We start from the raw sequence: 16896 nt of genomic DNA, 5'->3' as shown, positions 1-16896 counted from the left end.
TAATTTGAATAGTCCCTTCAAGATGTGCAGGCTAAATACCTTGTGGCCGTTACCCCGGGAGCAAACATTTGAAATCCGGGTATAGAGCCAATACTCACGGCTTCAAATACAAAAATGAAACATGCATACAGATAGCATAATCATATTCAGCAAATCATAACCTTTCTATAGACACCTTACTTGACAACCTCTGTACAAGATTTACTGCAAATATATAACAGTGGTTGCAACAATGATCTATATAATAATATATGGAGATATACCTATCTCATAGAACTGGAAGGGACCACGAAAGATCATCAAGTCCAGCCCCCTACCTTCACTAGTAGGACCAAGTGCTGATTTTGCCCCAGCTTCTTAAGTGGCCCCCTCAAGGATTAAACTCACAACCCTGGGTTTAGCAGGCCAATGCTCAAACCACTGAGCTATTAATTAACTGGTCATATTTTAATCAGATGATGTCACAGTGGGTCATGACCTTGGAGATCAGGTCCAACATATCATGAAATCTGGCCTCTGGTAAGTAGACCATGGCCTGACTCGAGTCGAGCACTGCCCCAATGAACTCTATTCTCTGAACCAGGACCAAAGTTAACTTGTGCTCGTTTATCAACAGTGGCCCATTCTGTACCGATGCTGTGCTGGACCTGAGACTATGAGCAGCCTTTAATCAACCAATTATCAAGGTATGGGTAGACTTGCATGCCTTGATGTCTGAGGAAGGCTGCTACCACTGCCATGCAACTTGTGACGGGGTGGGGGTGGGGGGGTGCTGCTGCTGACAGGCCAAAGAGAAGCACGGTGAATTGGTAGCGGTGTTGACCCACTATAAACCTGAGAAATCTCCTGTATCCATCAAAGATGGAGATGTGGAAATAAGCATCCTTTAAATCAAGGGCAGCATACCAATATCCTGGATCCAAGGAGGGGATGATGGAGGCCAGGCCAGTTTCTTGAGATATTTGTTCAGGTGACGCAGGTCCAGGATGGGCTGCAGACCCTCCGTGGCCTTCAGGATTAGGAAATATTAGGAGTAAAACCCTTTCCCTCTCAAGTTTCAAGGAACCTCCTTTACGGCCCCCACATGTAGGAGGGTTTACACATCTTGACAAGAAACTCATGAGAAGGGTCCCTAAAGAGGGAGAGGATGAGGGGAGGGCAGAAGTGAAAGTAAGCTGGTCCGGTGTACCAGCAAGAGCCAGTATGCCGTGCCAGACCGCGGTGAGCCCAGAGCCCTTTGAAACCCACCTGCAGCTCCGGCGGCTTGGCTAGAGCCGGGATTTAAAGGGCTCAGAGCTCCCGCGACTGCAGGGAGCCCAGAGCCCTTTAAATCCCCCCCGCAGCTCCAGCAGCCAGGCTGGGGCCGGGATTTAAAGGGCTCCCCACCGTTCAGAGCGCCCTTTAAATCCCCCCCACAGCTCGGCGCCCGGGCTGGGGCCGGGATTTAAAGGGCTCAGAGCTCCCCACCTCAGCGGGAAGCCCCAAGCCCTTTAAGTCCCCCCTGCAGCTCCGGCGGCTGGGCTGGGGCCGGGATTTAAAGGGCTCAGGGCTCCCCGCAGTGGCGGGAGCTCCGGACCCTTTAAATACCGGCCCTAGCCCGGCAAGGCTTGGGGCTCCCCGCAGCCACGGGAGCTCCAGGCCCTTTAAATCCCGGCCCCAGCCTGGCAGCCAGGCTCGGGTAGGGATTCAAAAGGCCCGGAGCTCCGCGGTGGCCGGAGCCCTGGGCCCTTTAATTTGCCCCTGAGCCCTGGGGGCTCCCAGCCACCTCTGCAGCTGGGAGCCCCGGGTTGATTTAAAGGCCCTAGGGCTACCAGCTACAGCCGGTGCCCCAGGGCCTTTAAATCTCGAGAGGCCCCGCCTCTTCAGGTTGAGGCCACACTCCCTCAGAACTCCGGCAGTACCGGTAAGTCCTGTAAGTTACTTTCAACCCTGGGGGAGGGGTGGACAAAAACTGGAGGGTGTAAATAACAGTTATAGTGGGGAGCACCCAACAGTCCAATGTTATACAAGACCACGCTGGGCTGAAGGGTGACAGGCAGTCCAAAAACAAAAGGGGGGATGGATCTGGAGTCGAGACTGATATGCCATCCTCGGGTGTACCTTCAAAAGGCTCTATGTGAGTCCGACTGGAAGGCAGAGGCAGAAGGCAGGGGCTGGTGTCACTTATAGCCCTTCGTTTTCCTTTGTAGGGCTCCTGCCTGGGATGCGCCGGGAACCTGGGAGGCTGTTGGGGCCTAAAATACTTCCTGGAGGTGTGTAAAGGCCCAGGGAGTGAAGTGTGGCCCTCGAGCCTTTGAGGCCATGCAGCTTAGAGTCCGTCTGTTCTGAGAACAGGGAGGTATCTGCAAAAGGGAGTTTCTGGATGGACTGCTACACTTTGTGAGGGAGGCCCGATGATTGGAGCCACGAACAGCACCTTATGGTGACCATTGAAGCCATAGTCCTGGTTGCTGAGTCAGCCGCATCCAGGGCTGCCTGGAAGGAGCTCTTGGCCCCCATCTTGCCTTCTTCCAGGATGGCCGTGAACTCCTGCCTTTTCAGGTCTTTTGCAGTCTGGAAAGCCTCTGGAGTTGAAGCCACCTGCAGGTGCGAGGTCTCACGCCCGCTGCCAGGTGTCAGAGGAGGATCCCAGACTGGACTCGGTGTTCTAGGCGGAGTCACCGGAGCCAACAATGGCTCTGGGGAGGATGAGTGGCCTGATGTGGTCTCACTACACTGGCCACTCCCCGCTTGGCCCTCTTCAGCACCGGAGAATGCTTCTTATGCTTCTTCCTCAGCACTGGGCATGGAGAACAGTGCTGGGAAGAGCATGGTGCCAATGGAACGCTTCGCACGGAAGCCGAAGAGCTCAACACCGATTTGGAGAGTCTTGGCTCCGAGACTGGTCTGAGGGCTGCCTCCATGAGTAAGGCCTTCAGATGAATGTCTCTGTCTTTTTGAGTGAGTGGTCTGAAGCCTTATACCAGCGTATATGCGCGCAGCTCTAGAGGGCAGTAGAGCCGGTTCTACGGATACCACTGAGGAAAAATCTCTGACAACTGTGCATGTGGCGTGCACGCTCTTAGCACTGCATGAACATGAGCAAGCACTCGAAGAAGAATCATTAATCGTGTGGAGAAACTGGATAAGAAAGTATTTACCCCTTCACATAACATAAGAACAAGGGGTCACCTGATGAAATAAACATGCAGCAGATCTGAAACAAAGAAAGAAGTACTACTTCACATAACACACACAGAAGGGTTGAACATGAATGGAAATCCTGGTGTGGATAAAAAACCATGCCTGCACCTAGTTCAATTTAGCTCCATCCTGCTAATTTAACATGTTGTAATGACCAGCTGCACAGAATAAAGCAGCATCCTGTATGCGTATTTAGATATTGCTCCCCCACCTCGACAGCCACTTTTCTCCTGCTACAAACTTATAGAACCACAAACAAAAAGAAAAACAGTGACTCTGCTGCCCCAGAAGCCATGAAATAATGGCCTATTTCAGATTAATATGAATCCTTCTCACCAGTTTATAAATCTGCAAATACAGAGATGTCATTTTCTCTGAAAAAGATGCAGAGGAAGTAAGTAGCCTTTCAAACAACTGCAATCTGATTCTTAGCAACTGAGAGTGGCAGCTGCAACATAAAGAACACTAAAAATACAACATAAATTGTTCATAACAACAATACATTAAGATTATTACCTTCCCTACAGCCTTTAAGACTGCTAGTGTGTCATCACCTCACTAGTAATTTCCTTAAAACTGTGGTTTCATATTGATCAAATAAATGCTAAGTAAAACTTGAATAACAAGAATTTGTGATTAACCTTTTTCTTTAACAAAGCAAGACAATTCAATGCCACAGAAGGACATCACATAAAATTATTCTTATAGAAAAAGTAAAATAAAATAGGGTAAATTAATTTCTGCTATAATTCCACTGACTTCATCAAAGTTACACAGAGGATGAATTTGGCCAAGTGCGTTGTATATTGTAACGAATCACACTTCTCCTGATAGCTATTCACTTAGGTACTTATGTGGTCCCTATCAGTGTATTATCGAAATGCTTCCCAGCTATAAGTATTTTATTCTTACATACCCCTATGAGATAGGGAGGGACTATTATCCCCATTTTATAGATGGGGAACTGAGGCACAAAGTGAGCAAGTGACTCACAAAGGAAGTGACTCACAGGAATTAAACCCAAGTTTCCTGGATCCAAGGCCAGCTATTTAACCACAGGGGTCTTTAACCATTCTCCCTCACTGCCCCCATCTCATGTAAGGAAGCTGACACTCCCAGATCAAAATATGTTTAGCTTTCAAAGCCACGCAATCCCATACATTGCACAGTGTGCACTTATTGAGGAAAAAGATTAATCTACTGTACATGGCTAAAAATCCCAGCTTTCCATTAGAGAGCTATAGAACAGCTTGAGCTAGGGATCGGCTTGCAGAATAGGGGAGGAATAAACATACAAATGATCTCCTTACCCCCACACACTACAGTTACCAGTCCATTAGTCCAGCCCTGGGAGTGAAGAAACTCCCTGCATTTCACCCAAAAGAGAGCTGAGACAGGGTACCGACCCAGCTTGTAAAGAAGGTTTCTTTTCTTTTTAATAGTTCTTTAAGGGGGGTTTCCCCCTCTGGTTTGCTGAAAAAGTTGAATTGCTCTTATGTTCTCCCACTGGAGGGGTCTGACAGCTGTTGTATGAAGGAATAGTTTTCTTTTCTCCTCCATTAGTATTTGGATAGGGAGGGAACAGTAAACTTTTTAGACTGATAAGACCCCTCTTTTCCTTGCTAAACTCCTCAAGTAATCCCTTTAATTTTTTTTCTCTATCTGAATGTCAGCCAACTAATTAAGAGCCTTGTGTTAGGATGCAATTAACACAGCCAGAAGTCATGCTCACAAGCTCAGTGGCCTCATATAAGGGAAGAGGCAGTCTTGGGAGATCATGCCGATGAGTCGTGGGCTGCTAATGAAGAAGAAACAGTCCCTCAGAATGGCAGTAGACACTATTAAGGCTTTTTTCTAGATTTGACCCTTAAGTATTTTTAATTCTCTACTGTAGCAGTTATAAAACTACCGTAAGTAGTTTCATATTGTTCGAATGACAATTTAATGCCTCCATATATTTTAATCTCACAGTAAAATTCCCTTGTTAAAAAATCAGAATTAAGACTCCATAGAGGCCCAGTATATCAAACAATAAAAGATTGTGCCTTTATGGAGTCTAATAAAGTAGAAAAGATTTATTTGTAAATGATGCAGCTCAGATTAACTGTTGGTACTGAATCCTCTACACAACTCATGAAAATCTTGTTCCCAGAAACCAACAAAATATGCACAATACATAGAAAAAACATTGCCAAAAGGATGTTTAGCACAAATACAGAAGTATCTTTTCCAGACAGCCTTCTCCCACCCACCATCCTCGGCAAACAAGGCCAGCCTGCTGCCCTCTTTGTCCATTTCTACCACAGATGTCTTCATGCCTTCTTTCATGACACCTCTACCCATGAACAATGGTACAAATAAATAGGAGTCAGACACGTGACTTCCATTGACTTTCAACAGGAACTGGGTAGATAACTGACCTTTATATCTTTGAAAATTTGCCCCAGCATGTCTTCCTGAAACTGGTTCAACAGCCCCATCTCCCGTGATTCAAATCCCCATTCAAACCCAATACCATTGAAATGTCAATTATTGATACGAAGTGAATAGACCTGAAGATCATACTTTATTAGAGATTTACTTTTTGTGTGTTATTTTTTATGCTATTGTAGTAATGCCCAAAATATGCAGGGTACTTTCCAAACATAGAGAAGAAACAATCTCTACTCCGAAGAGATCCCAAGATAAAAAGATGTAAATTAAAACATGTAAGCAACGGGGCTGAGTCTCCCACTCTTACTTACACTGAGCAGTATCTTAGCCCCAAATCCCTAAGGGAGTCCTCAAATTTAATAGCACTGCTTGAGGAGCAAGATATTACTTAACTTGGGTAAGAATGACAGAGTTGGGCCCTTTATTAATTAAATACATTAAATTTCCCTCCCTTTCCATCCTCCACAATTCAAACCTTCCTCCCAAACACCAAACCCAGCTGCAGTTTCAAGGTCCTTACTCCCTTCCCTCCTCATCAATAAGCAATTCCCTCATAGGTAGATAACTAAGAAAGCTAGTTTCTTATACATATCACTGAAGAAGTGGATCTTCAGGAGGGAATTCAATCCCAGTGCTTAAACTGAGGAAACCATATAAGTCCCTTGAGACAAATGTGGGTGTTTTGATGATAGTTTCAGAGATGAGGGAACTGAAACTGCTTACAGTGTTTGGTGGACTGGAGAGCTAATGACTTCTGCTGTGAGGAAGACCTTGAAGCATTTCTTCTGGTTCCTTCAAGCCCATGGGGGAAAGAAGACATGGGGAGGGGCAGGTCAAATACATATTGTCTTTGACAGTGACAACTTATGTGTGCATGAAGCACATTTTTTAATCCCAATTACTTTAAATGTATTATGCAATAATGTATTATTATTATAAGGCCTGAGGAAAATGCCATATTTATTTTCAAATAAAAAAAACATTAAAGGAGTACTATTACACGATAGGGAGTTGGGATAATTTTCTTCAAATGTAAGGCATTTTAAAGAAATGGAAGACAAAAGGGTGGGAAAGACAAGCGGCAGGTCAATGCTTCAGAGGTCAGTTGACATGTGAAAATAGCAGATTCTGAAGAAGGAGCTGTTGCCCCTCTTCATAACCTCATTTTCAGCACTAAGCTGCATATGTGTAGAAGCACACAGTCCCCTCCTCAGGTTAACTTCTGTCAACAGTTCCAAATGGCACAGACTCCAAGAATGGGCATCTCTGGAGGCAACTTCATGAGGGAGAAGCATTTTTGTTTAGTTTTCTCCTATTAAAATATGCTATTGTTTGTTTTTGGCAAAAAATTTGTTTGTAAAATAAAGAGAGAAAAAACAGCCCTATATGGAAGAGTTTTTAACTCACCTTAGCTTCAGATGGCCTAGGCATCTGATCAGCCTGGCTACTGCTACTCTAGGATATGGGGCACAGGAAAGGAGGAAGAGTGGCCATGACCCACCGCATACCACTCAACTCACCCATGCCGCCACCCACATTATAATTTGGAGTTAGTAGATCTGCAGTTTGACAATGCACTGGGCAAGACCCTGCCATGGCACTAACATGTCTCCAATCCTTCCCTAGATGTTCTGATGCAGAGAGCTGCCAGGCAACTCTGTTCCATGGCGTGCAGTGGTACAGAATGCTATTGTTTGTACTTGCCTATCCAAACAACATTTTCACTGCATAAAGACATGTCTGTGACTGCATACGGGAGCAAAAAAAATCAGCCTTCCTGAGAAAACATTTACATTAAGGAACTGGGATTTCAATGTACAAAAGCACACAGTGATATCACTAAAAGCATGTTCATACCTGTTTTATACAAAGGGACTCAGAACATTTCAGAAAGAGCTAGTCAGCTACAAAAAATGTATTGTAAGTAAGACACAGAGGACACCTATGGAGAATCATTAGGAAACTTTTTTTTTTTGTTTAGAAGATGAATATTCATATAAAGCTGAACAGAAACAAATACCATACTTGGCAAGATAGAGATCTAACATTTTATTGGACTCTCCACTTTTTCATTAAGTGCAGCGATCAGAACAGAATTTCCTAGCAATTTCTTGCATAGTTTAATTATTACATCCTTTTCCAAAACTGAGCAAGATTTACATATAAAAGCAGAGATTACTTTTGAAATAAATCAAATGCTCCATTACAAAAAAAAAAAAAAAGATCAGATGAATAATTTGACTTAATGAAGATTCTTTGGATTCAGGCTCATCTATTTTCTCTCAAAACAGCTGCCTTGCAAATGAAAAGAAATGAACCTCCACATCACGTAAGCACAGTACTGGGACTGTGCACTGAGCCTATGAGGCCTATGTGTACACATAAAGCCACACACAAAGGCTTCAGCATACTTTTGTGTGCTGTGGAGTTGCTGCATCAGCACACAACCCATTTATGTTTATATGTCATCCTACATCCAAAGGCCAAGATGTGATGGCTAATAAACCAGTAACATTAGAAAAGGCTTAGCCTTTATGAAGAGTCAAGATAGCTTTACCTTAACTCAGTCAAAACTTGGTCCCACTCTCTGCCCTTCTACAGAGCACAGACTGTACCCCTTTTCTACTGGTGAGGTTCCCTGACACCTTCCTTCTCTCCTTGCCTCCCCTTGCCTCTGCCTAGTGACAGCCCAGTTCCCTTCCCTCTCCTGGGCTGGCATTGTGTGTGCAGGCCAGTCAAGCACTCACTTAGCTCTAGCATCTTCTTGGCAATTGCCAGGGCTCATACACCTTCCCCTCAGGATGAGATTATTTATTTCACCTGAGATCCAGTCTCTTCTCACTCCATTACTCCTCCCCCTCTCCTCTGTGAAGACGCTCTGGTGAGCATCTTCATGTTGCCTCAATTTTTTTTTCTTTTCCCCTTAGTCTACACTGCAGAGTTCTGTCACCAAAAGTTATGCCGTTTTAATTAAAGCGCTCTTGCATGTCCACACTATGCTCCTCATGTTGGCAGAGTGCATCCACACTAGCAGCTCTTGCATAGACCCAGAGAGCAGTGCACTGTGGGTTGCTTTGGGAAGGGTTTGCAATGCCTCATGGGGCAGGTACAGTATCACATGATGCAGGTTTCTCAATCCTACTGTTCCATGGGCATCGAACTAGATTGCCAGCTGCTTTTCAACCAAAGTGTGGGGAGGGAGAGTGTGTGACAGGGAGCGTGTGTGTGCGTGCATGTGGGGAGGGAGAGACAGAGACTGAGTGTGTGTTGGGGGACTGTGAGAGAGTGGGGGAGCCATGTGAGAGAGACAAAGTGTGTGTTGTAGGAGAGTAAGTGTGTCAGCATGCTGTCTCATAAAGTAAGACAGCCACCGAAAGCAACCAGTTCCGAGGGAGTTCATAGTTCATGTTCCTAGTGTGGGAGAGAGCAGGAATATTCCACTTTAATGATTTGCTCTTTGTTGCCCAGAACAGAGCAGCATGCTCAGCTGTCAGAACTTCTGTGAGCTTCGAAAGGGGAGGGGCACATGCCTGCAGGGCAGCTGAGTTCAAATCAGTGAGCAGAACTGTCACTGCAGGCATTGTGGGATACTGGGGGAGGCCTGTTCTGGCGATATAATGAACAGCAGCATCTACACTGACACTTTGTCATTTTAACTTTGCCACAAAAATCTCAATGCCTCTTGTCAAGGTGGTTTTATTTTGTCGCTGAAACTGAAGAGGTTTTTTTGCCAAAAGTGACATTGTAGAGTGTATACCTCCACTGTTTTGTCGCCAAAAGCTGCCTTTTAGCAACAAAACTCTGCAGTGTAGACAAGGCTTTAGTTCAGGGGTAGGCAAACTTTTTGGCCTGAGGACTGCATAGGGTTTCATAAATTGTATGGAGGACCGGTTAGGGGAGGGGGTCGTGGCCCGGACCCCACCTCCTATCTGCCCCCTGGGACTCCTGCACCATCCAACCCCCCCATTCCCTGATGGCTCCTCTGGGACCCCTGCCCCATCCACACACCCCCACTCCCTGTCCCTTGACTGCCCCCGGACTCCCGCCGCCCCATCCAACCCCTCCTCTCATCCTGACGGCCCCCCTGGGACCGTTGCCCCATCCAACCACCCCTTCTCCCTGTCCCCTGACTGCCCCCGGAACTCCTGCCCCTGACTGCCCCCTGCCGCCCCATCCAACCCCCCTCCTTCCCGGCTGCCCCTGCCCCCGGGACCCCTGCCCCCGTTCAACCCCCTGTTCCCCCCGACCACCCCAACCCCTATCCACAGCCCCTGACCACCACCCCGAACTCCCCTGCCCTCTATCCAACCCCTCCTGCTCCCTGCCCCCTTACCGCGCTGCCTAGAGCACCAGTGGCTGGTGGTGCTACAGCCGTGCCGCCCGGCTGGAGCCGGGCCACACCACTGCTGCCGCGCTGCCCAGAGCATTGTGCCAGAGGCGGAGCGAGTGAGCTGAGGCTCCGGGGGAGGGCGGACAGCAGGGAAGAGGCCGGGGCTAGCCTCCCGGACCAGGATCTCGGGGGCTGGGCAGGATGGTCCTGCGGGCCGCATGTGGCCCGCAGGCCATAGTTTGCCCATCTCTGCCTTAGTTGCTACTGGTGCTGGAGGGATGGGGAGGGGGATGTCATTTCACTCTTCTGACTTCCCCCCATAATGACTGCCTGCAGCTGAGCTGGCTTCTCCTCTGGTCTATATCCCCTACACCACAATAGCAACTCAGCTGCAGGCAGAGTTAGAACGTGGAGCAAAGGAGATTTAAAAAAAAAATGAATAAAGAGCTGGACTAAAGGAAGCTGGTAGAAAATACAGTAAGAAGGATAGGAATGAGAAAAATTAAGGAGGCACTGCGGGGTAAATACTGTTTGCTCTCTCTCTGCCTTTTGCTATAATGTCACTGTGACAGATATGGCAATTTCCTGCAATATCTTTGGGAGATCTTACACTGTTACGTTTATGTATCATTGTGGGCCAGGGCTTGTATTGAATTCCACGGGGGAGGGTAACAACAGCTCCTCCAGGAATTAAGAATAGTGGAGGGTGATTACACAAATTCACTCACGTTTTGTAACACCTCCAGAGAGGATTCTCCAGAGACCAACAGACAAAGAAAAGCCTTTTGGATAAATAGCCTGAGTTTAAACTGACTGTGGGCTTTCTTTCCAATCCAGCAATTGGACAGAACCTTAAGATGCAAGAACAGCTACACTGGGTCAGACCTATTTAGCCCAGTATCCTGTCTCTGACAGTCCACCATGCCAGAAGCTTCAGAGGGAATGAACAGAACAGGGCTATTCTGAGTGATCCATTTGCTGTTGTCCAATCCCAATTTCTGGCAGTTGGAGGTTTAGCAACACCTGCACCATGGGGTTGTGTCCCTGACCATCTTGGCTAATAGCCTGTGATGGGCCTTTCCTCCATGAATTTACCTAATTCTTTGGTGAACACAGTTACCCTTTTGGCCTCACAACATCCCATGGTAACAAGTTCCACAGGTTGACTATGCATTGTGTTAATAAGTACTTTTGTTGGTTTTAAACCTCCTGTTCATTAATTTCATGGGGTGACCCCTTTTTTGTGTTATGAAAAGGGGTAAATATAATTGCTTGATTCGCTTTCTCCACACCATTCACGATTTTATAGACCTCTATCGTATCTCCCCTTAGTAGTCTCTTTTCTAAGATGAACAGTCTCAGTCTTTTTAATCTCTACTTGTATGGAAGCTATTCCATACCCCTAATCATTTTGGCTGCCCTTCTCTGTTGTTTTTCAATTCTGCTTTCCCAATTCTATCTTTTTTGAGATGGGACAACCAGAATCACACTATTCACAGCATGGGCATACCATGGATTTATGTAGTGGCATTACAATATTTTCTGTTTTATTATCTATCCATTTCCTAAAGGTTCCTAACACTGTTATCTTTTTTGACTGCCACTGCACATTGAATGGAATTGGATGTTTTCAGAGAACTATCGACAATGACTCCAAGATCTCTTTCTTGACTGGTAACAGCTAATTTAGACCCCATCATTTTATATGTAAAGTTGGGATTATACTTTCCAATGTGCACTACTTTGCACTTATCAACACTGAATTTCATCTGCCATTTTGTTGCCTAGTCACCCACTTTAGTAAGATCGCTTTGCAACTCTTCACAGAGCTTTGTACCTAACTATCTTAATTTAGTATTGTCTTCAAATTTTGCCACTTCACTGTTCACCCCTTTTCCCGAGCATGAATATGCTGAACAGCTCAGGTCCCGGTATACATCTTTGGGGGAACCCACTGTTAACCTCTCTTCATTGTGAAAACTGACAATTTATTCCTACTCCTTGTTTCCTATCTTTTAGCCAGTTATTGACATATGACTGCTTAGTTTTCTTAACAGCCTTTGGTGAGGGATTTTGTCAAAGGCTTTCTGAAAATCCAAGTAGACGATATCACCTGGATCACCCTTGTCCACATGCTTGTTGACTCCCTCAAAGAATTCTAATAGATTGGTGAGGCATGATTTCCCTTTATAGAAGCTTTATTGACTCTTCCACAACATACTATCTAGATGTCTGATAATTTTGTTCTTTACTATTGTTTCATCCAATTTTCCTGGTACTGAAGTTAGGCTTACCAGACTTTGTAATTGCCAGGTTTGCCTCTGGAGCCTTTTTTTTTTAAAATCGGCGTTACTTTAGCTATCCTCCAATTATCTGGTACAGAGGGTGACTTAAGTGAAAGGTTAACTACCACAGTTAATAGTTCTGCAATTTCATAACTTAGTTGCTGCAGAACGCTTAGGTGAATACCATCTGGTCTTGGTGAATTATTATGTTTAATTCATCAATTCGTTCCAGAACCTCCTTTGTTGACACCTCAATCTGGGACAGTTCCTCAGATCTGTCACCTAAAAACAAAGGTTCAGGTTTGGGATCTCCCCCATATCCTCTGCAGTGAAGACCGATGCAAAGAATTCATTTAGCTTCTCTGCAACAGTCTTGTCTTCCATGAGTGCTCCTTTAGCACCTTGCTCATCTGGTAGCTCCACTGACTGTTTGGCAGGCTTCCTGCTTCCAATGTATGTTAAAAAACTATTAGTTTTTGTGTCCTTAGGTAGTTGCTCGTCAAATTCTTCCTTGGCCTGCCTTATTTTAGTTTTGCATTTGATTTGCAGCAGTTATTTCCTAGGAAGTATTGGAAGGACTTTGGCCTACTGAGCCCCCATAAGACTGATGGGTGACCTCTGGTAAACTGTTAGCATGCTTGTAGGAATTTCATTGTTTTTTATGTTTTCCCTATCATGCTTTCACCTTAAGAATAAATGTGCTGACTTACAGAGTTGTGTGTTATCTGTGACTGCTGGCAATTACGCTGTTTACAGCCTCAAAGAGAAAGCAAAGAGCAAATGCTGGCCCATTTAGGCAGTCTGGCTTGCTGGGAATAACATAGTGTATGCAGGGAACTGTGCAGCCTGGAAAACCACCCATCAGGAGTGAAACAGAAATGAGTCTCCACCCAAGAGAGATGATGGCTGAGGAGCCAGGAGTCTAGAGTGGGTGCCTTGGCTGGACCCTAGAGGAGGAAATCCAGGTGCAATTGCCCTCTACTGTGACAGGCAGAGCCTGAGTTTCTGGGGTGCTGGTGTGGGTGGAATGAGGGTGCAGAGGGAATAAGAAACCCTTTTTTCTCACTCACCTCCAATAAAGCCCTTACCTGCTTCTCTCTGCACATCCAACCCACTACAAAATATATTCCCATCTGTCCACTCCCTGCATGACAGGAGTCCAGATTTTAACTTCAAATATCTGGTCACATGATGCAAGAACCCAAGCAGTGAGATGCAGCAAAGCGCCTGGTGATGGCAGATACAGGGCAGAAGAATGGGACAGAAACAAAGGAGAATGAAGTTCTCAGATACCCAGGTGATTGGTCTCATATAAGAATATTAGATAGAGCTGTTGGGTGGTCATGACACAAAGAGTGACATGAAAAGTTGCCTCAGGGTCATGGGACAGGGCCTCATAGGAACCCTGCTTCTATACGTATCTTGCCCTAGGCCTGGTAAAACCTGGCTCGAGCCCTGTGTGCAAATAATGTAAAAGGCATGTAAAAGTTTGCCATCAGCACACAAAATTGTTTTTAAAAGTTTGATTAATAGAAAAAGTATTAGTGTTCCAAAAAAGAAAAATCTATAATTATGAATTGATTTTGCTATGTACTAAATCATAATGAAGTAAAAGTCGCTAATTAATAACCCAAACATCTTTTGGTCTTTATGGTAAGTGTTTCTATTGAAGTTAACTTCAAAGGATTTATTTAAAAAATATTAGCATCAAACATATTTTTCAAACAACAAAGGAATACCCTGTGAGAGGAAAATCCTGTTGTCCTATATTTATGTAATATACAATTTCTTAATTGATAATTCTCATTGGAATTATGAAGGTATCTCATGAGATTTTAGGAAGTAATAAGTATGTTACAGTTATATGATAAAACTAATAATATAGGTCTGAATATTTTAATCAAGTTGCTTGACAAATTAAGACCGATTTTCATTTGAAACTCATTCAATTGATTTTGGGGGGAGGGTTAAAAGGATGGGAGGAGGAGGTGTCTACAAAATGGCTGCAGTAATGTACACCAGAGGGTCATATTTATATTTATATAATCACACCTGGAAAAGGGCAGAAACCAGAAACTCCAAATGGTTTATAAGTTACACCATGAAATATATCATTTAAAAAAATATCAAGTAGTATGGATTAACTGTTAGGAGAGTCACTCATCTTCTCTGTAGAAAGATTTCATAATTGTGGAAAGAAAATGAATGGCTAAGGTTGGTTTCATGGCTAAGGCAGATGAATGCTACTCTAGAGAACTAGATTTTATCCGTGCCTCTGCTGTGATACTAGGAAAGTCACTTCAACCAAACTTTTCACAGATGGTCACTAATTGTGTACTCCTCATTTTATGGGTGCCCAACTTGAGACACTGGGGCTCAATTTGCAGAAGTGCTGAGCATTCATTACTGCAATTGAACTCAATAGAAGCTGTGACTGGATATATAAAGTACTCAATAATGCTAAGTACTCTGGAAAATCAGGTCCTAGGCATCTGAAATTGGGCATCTAAAATTAGTGGGTATTTAATTCTCTGTGCCTCCGTTCTCCACCTGTAAAATGGGGGTAATTATACCACTCATCTCACAATGAATTACATGCAAGGTATTCAGATTAGCTTTTGTTTTGTATTTTATAGATTTTTTTTCTCCCTTCACTTTCTCTGCTTAAGAAGGAGGCTTTATTCTTTAAGAATCTTTTCCTGATGTTGATTTTTGTAGATGCCAGATTTGTTATTCCTTATTCAGGGTTGGATACATTTTCTAATAATAGCCATTTTATAGGATTTGAAATTCTATTCAGGTTTCATGCTATTAAATGACAATTCATATTATAGCTACAAGTGTATAAATTATAAATGTGTTTCGTTAAATATCACTAGGATGTGCAGCCTGGTTAAGAAAATGATTGTACTTTCATATTTAAAGAAATTTATGCCTGACTTGGTTTACAAGAAATGAATCTATTACAAAACAAGCACATGAAACTGAAGGGTAAATGGGTGGGCAAAGTTCAATATTCTTCAAATAAAAATAAAACGTGAGGTGTCACTGTTCTTATAAACTCCCCCCCCCCAAACATTTTGAGACCACCATGGGCAAAGATAGAAAGAAACGTAATATAAGTCACCTATCTAGGTATCTATATAGCTGCTATCACTGTAGTATGTCAGCACGTTCGAAGTAAGTGTGAATTTACAGATGAGAACTGAGACACGGAGGGATTAAGGGCCTGAATTGCAGCTCAATGTGTGTTATGGGTGCTCTGAGCATATGAAAAAAATCAGGCGTTACGTGATCTGCCTAAGGTGACACAGGCAATCTTTGGCAGAGGATTGCACTCAGATTTCCTGAGTTTATTCCAGTACCTCATGCACAAAGCAATCCTGAAAGTGGGTCTTTTAAAGATTACCATTGTCAGCATATACTAGTTTGATGCGGACTTAATCTACCTATTTGATATAGAAGTAAAGACCTTTTTTAAAAACATTTCAGTTATTTACATGGTATACTTTCTCCTTTCAAAAAATTTGTTTGCCTTTAGCTGACATGATGAAAACATGTGATTTGTGGCTCATTATTGTTATAGTACATTTGCATAGTTCATTTTATTATTTACTGCCATCTGTATTGCAAACTTGTGTACAACAAAATAATTTTTTTTAAAAGGAAGTGCTACCAAGTACAGAAAAAAAGAAACTTTGGATTAAAACTCTGAATAACGTACAAACATTAGAAATAGGTTGAGCTGCAGTGTTCATATTTACCAAAAAATTCCTGCTCAAACAAAAGTTTATCTACAAGTACAACAGGACAGCTGATGGGTATTAGGGACTGATGAAATTACACTCTACCAGAAGGGTATCAATTGTCAGCTATGCCACAGATACTGCATAGTATCTATGCTGTGGATGACAGTGTCTAGAGTCTGACTGAATTACTGCAGATGCAATACAATTTGCTATCACTGGAGTAGCCCTAGTAGAGAAAGACCTCCTAAAGATGCTCCAGCACCACAAAGCAGCAGAGGGCGCAGTCACACCACAAAATTGTTAAAATTAGTCCCACGGAGGCAAGGTATGGGACTCTCTACCCATCACAGTTACAGTTCCTTCCTTGTGCCTCTGCTCCTGCTTCTCCAGATCCAGCAGGACGGTGTGTGTAAGTTCTGCACGGGCAGAGGGAACTGGGTGGCGAGGGAGAGAGGGGTCTGAACGGTGGAGTTTGAGCCATGGGAAATAGGAGTCAGGGAGCAGAGGGAAGGGTTCTCAGCCTCAGATAAGAGAAATAGGGTTGGAAGTGGAAGGTTAAGAGTCTGGGGAAGGGTTTAGAGTTGGACATCTGAACTACCCCAGTTCATAGTCTGGATAGGGGAAGTTTTTGAGCTAAGATGGCGCTGAGGTCTGAGCCTGAGAGGTGCTGGTGGGAGCTGATTTCTGAATGCAAGAGGCTTGGGTTGGAGGGAGGGAGTTTAGGAGCTATCGTGTGGGTGGTTCTGAGCCAGGAGGATAACAGGCCAGGTTATATTGCAGAACCTAATGTGTGCAGGATCTAGCTTTATTCAGTACCATTCAGATCTTGTGCAGTTTGGTGCTCAAAAGACCAGGTGGAGATTAAATGAACAAAGACTGACTCTGGGGAGCAATTAAGAGGAATTCTAAAGCACTG

At 44.2% G+C, this 16896-nt stretch overlaps 1 protein-coding gene across 1 annotated transcript in view; it reads right to left on the bottom strand.

Moving 5' to 3' along the window:
• The window catches only part of NALCN (sodium leak channel, non-selective), a 268079-nt gene that overhangs the window by 173401 nt on the left and 77782 nt on the right, over positions 1–16896 (bottom strand). The gene's annotated exons all lie outside the window — the stretch shown is intronic.

This window comes from Trachemys scripta, chromosome 1 (genome assembly GCF_013100865.1).
Source record: "Trachemys scripta elegans isolate TJP31775 chromosome 1, CAS_Tse_1.0, whole genome shotgun sequence".
In the NCBI taxonomy this organism is placed as follows: Eukaryota; Metazoa; Chordata; order Testudines; family Emydidae; genus Trachemys; species Trachemys scripta.
Note: the sequence above shows the minus strand (reverse complement) of the source record. Positions and strands in the feature narration are given on the sequence as shown.